Source organism: Cryptomeria japonica, chromosome 8 (genome assembly GCF_030272615.1).
Source record: "Cryptomeria japonica chromosome 8, Sugi_1.0, whole genome shotgun sequence".
Classification (NCBI taxonomy): domain Eukaryota; kingdom Viridiplantae; phylum Streptophyta; class Pinopsida; order Cupressales; family Cupressaceae; genus Cryptomeria; species Cryptomeria japonica.
In genome coordinates this window covers 171,406,117-171,410,479 of record NC_081412.1, presented here as the reverse complement: position 1 = coordinate 171,410,479, position 4,363 = coordinate 171,406,117, and positions in this window count along the sequence as shown.

The window sequence follows — 4,363 nt, the reverse complement described above, 5'->3', positions numbered from 1 at the left end:
ATGTTGATCCTTCCTTGCTCAACAAATTTGGTTTTGAGGAAGCCTGCGAATGAATGGAAATAGTTTATGCACCTTTACAATTCTCAAGTCAAATAAATGGTAAACACGTTAAGAAGAAACTTGTTGTACCTAAATCCACAAGCACAAAGCAAACAATGTTCCAGTTCTCCAGTAGTTGCTACTCAATCGTTCCTGAGGTGACGAGAGAGAAAGAACTATTTGTAGCATTGCTCGAATACACACAGGCGATAGGCGACAGAAACTGAGGCAAAAGAATAGAGAGGAACATTCTCAAGTCGACAAAAGATAATTAATACGTCGAATGGCTACACAAAAATTCATGTGCATGCATTAACCAACAGAGGTTGTTTCGAGACACTTAGTGTACTATACGTATTATAAAATTTAATATGTCAAGTGCATACACAGTAAAATGTACAATACTAATAGTTCTATGTATTGAATATATATACAATTGTCAAAAAGTATAATAAATATGCATTGAATTATATGACATTTGTTAGGAAAATACATCTTAATAAATAATTTTTTATTTAGATTTTCTTGGATCTCATTGAATGAGATAAGATTTTGGTACATCTTTATGGATTTCAAAGACCATCTATCATAATCAACAAGACCAAAAATTTATTGACACTCTGGATGGTTCATAAAAATATTAACTAAATAATTGAAGAAAATAGATTTTTTGCAATGACTGTTTGCATAATTCACCAATAAGAAAGCAAATGAATAGTATTATTTGAGTTGCAAAAAAATAGGCAAAAATTAGAACTATAGAAATATGAACAAATTTTAAAAAATACTCTCAAATGATTGGTTGCCTTAAAAAATAGAATACACCGAATGAATGCATTAGTATTCCTATCTAGACAGGAACTAAAAATAGAAAAAATAGAAGAAGGTATCTAACCCATAAACAAGGTGCATTCATTAACCAAAAGAAAAATGATCTCATTAATATGTATCCAACAAAATTTGAAGCATTAAATCCAGTTTTGGGGTGTGAGAGAAGATGACTAAGTCCTTTTATTCAGTGGTTGTAAAGGCAATGTCAGATCTGTCTGCCACTGTATATGTAACTAAGTATGAAGTCTATACTGATATTACTATTAAATTTTGCACACATACATTATCAGGCTTTATATATTAGGCACACGTATTAAGCACATCCCCTATGCATACCAGTATACCACAATATTTACTATGTCCAAATAAGGTAATTGCAGATCTATTCACTCAATTCTGACTTGTCTTTATCTTCCTTGATTGTCTTGCCTTGCTCCTCCCCTTCTTCATTGCCAATCTACATTATATATCTCTCCATTGCTATTGAATAGTCATGTCTTTCCTATAGCCACGTCTCCCTTCTAAAAGAGGTGTCTCTTTTATTGTGACTGTTACCTCATGCTAATTAAACCCTTGAGTGTTATCTTAATGAAACTATTCCCTAACACCTGTGCCTCTTTACTAATGACCTGCTACTGTTCTGGTGTAATCGCACTCTATCAAAAATTAATAGCTCGTGTATTAATAACATAAGCCTTTCCCTTTTGTATACGCATTTAATGTCCCCTCTTTATAACATAGGAGTTTGATCCTTTTAATGTCGTCGCACCACTTGAGAATCTTATTAGAATCGCACCCCTTTTTTATAGCAACCGCTTGTTCATTATTTACGGTTTCTTAATATACCCGATGTCTAACAAACTAATCTTATTTTCTGATCGATGCATCTGTTAGTTGTTTAATATAAACAAGTTATATTGCCTTTGCTGTTAATATGTCTAATCGGTACATTTTTTGTTGGTAAATACTAATCAGTGAAGAATTTATTTAGACGGATTGCACTTGCTTACTAATTAAACCGCCACCTTCTAATTGCAAGTCACTAGATTCACGGATGAAGTTTGCCAAGCATCAAGGTTGTAATATTTGTTTATAATTAATGTAATATAATTAAAATAAATAAATATTTAATAATTTCAATTAATAATTTATTGTTAAATATTATATTATATTAATTAATAAATAATAATTGCTTTATTTAGGTTATATATAGCAATCAAGGAGGGGACATGACAAATACTCATGTCCTCGACAAGCATTGGATCATTTTTTGTCACTTTTGAAACTTCTCTATGTGGTGTCCAAACTATTTTAGGTATACAATCATTTATTTCCAAAGTCTTAACATACCCCACCCTATGAGGAGTTGAGCCATCAGAGATGTTGAACCATTGGTTGAAGATTTATGACTTCCAATCTCGATAGTCTTTTGATCTTGAGAGGGTTCCTTCTGAGTTGTCTATTGTGGTACACTAGTGTGGGTGGGTGTTGTCTTAGATTTATATATACTCCTCTGGTACTTATGTACATATATATACTCCTAGACTGCTACTTATGGGCAAACGAATTTTGAATCAACATTTTTTACTAGTTGGAGATATATATGGAAGGAACTAATGTTGATGTCAAAGGTGATATAGATGCAAGTTTTCATGAGGTTGAAACAACGAAGTTTGTTGGTTCATGAGATATTAATAACAAAGATTTTTTATGATGATCAAATGAAGGAGATATCATCGAGTTCAAACCTAATACATTATAGTATTAATGATTGTATCTCTTATGTGTGCTTCCACTTTGTTGTGGATACTATGGACAAGAAGGATTATATCCACATTGATTCATATCCAGCTGAGTATGAATATTTTATTTTTCCTGTTCATTATGGTGAATATTGATGTTGCCTTTGGGTGATTTTACTACCAAGGAATGTTATAATGGGTGTAATTTTGATTATTCAAATTGTTGTAATAATTTTGTTTTGTACCACGAGACATTTTATACAATGTCTAGTTTTAAATATTAGATTGTTATGAACAATGTTGATAGTAGCAAGATTAGACAAATGGTAAGAAGTGTCAGTGCGAGTGTTTATGATCATGCAAATTGTAGTGTTGATTTCAAATCAGATTTTAATCACTTAGATGAAATCTGAGTGTCTAACAAGGGTACATATGATTTTTCATTTTTGTTGGCCCGAGGCCACTAAATGAAGTTTATTTTTTGGTTTTTAGATATGAGCAATTTGTTGTGGTAACTTGGTTGCCCAATGGAGTAGGCACCTAGTCTTGTGAGATTTTGTCAAGATCAAGAGGCAATGGAAAGCACAAATAAGAGAGAACAAATAGATGATAGAAATAAATTGTATTATATCAAGATGAAAATACTGATCAACTAGATCATCAATCATTCAATGATTGCCCGTACAACAAAGTAGATGAGCTTTCTTATATAGGCAAGGCTAGGGATATGTGAGCATGCAAATATGACATGTAGCTCAATAAGAAAAAAGAGTAGGTAGGAAATAGGTGTGGGTAGGTAGGAGAAACAATATAATAGTCCACATGAGGTGGATCACCCACTGAATGTGGAGTGTAACAACAAGATCAACACCATAAAAGGTGGAAATTCTCCTACACACACTATCCCAATGTGGCACAAACACCCAAGTGTCTCATACCCAAACTACTATGAAATGCATTTCCTAAGTAAACTTAAGTAAGGTGTAATAATATCCAAGATGAATAATTATTTACACCAACACCCCCCCTTAAGTGCAACTTAGGGGAATGAACTAAAGTCTACAATGCAACTAAGCAATGCAAGATGGGTCCCGGCTACGAGGCCATGTTAGGTACCCATCTACAAATGCAAATGTATGCAAACCAATGCAATGAAATCTCTCACAAAGCGGGGAAAGAGAGAAAAACCCAATGGGAAAAAAACCTCCCCAAAAGAGAGATGAAAACTAGATACAAAGAATTCTCATAGAAGTATGTGAAGGACAAAACCCCATGTGAGGAAAAAGTCCCCCCCATATCAGAGAAGAAGAAGAGAGACTAGGAAGCCCCCCCTCAATGTGGAATTTGCACCAATGATAGAAGCTCGAAGATGAATGAAGAAACTGCTCCATGAACGTCAAACAACATTCCTCCCCTTAGGAAGAAACAAAACCAAAGGTGTATCCAAAGAGTCTCCCAAACCATGAAGGGAAGACGAAGCAAAAATACTCATGATGAAGGGAATCTCTGAAAACTGCTCAAGTGTCTCCATGTCGATGCTGAAGGGTACCCCCTCCAAAGGTGGTAAACTGTGCCACACTGCTGAAAAAGGCACTCCAAGATCTAGTGGAGAAGAATGTAGAAAAATATCCAAAGACTCACATGTCTCCTCAAAAGATAAAGAGACCTCCTCCAAGTGTTGTACAAAAGTATCCATGATCATGTCAACCTCTAAAGTTTGATCCTGTAGAGAATGCACAAGAGGTTAGAGT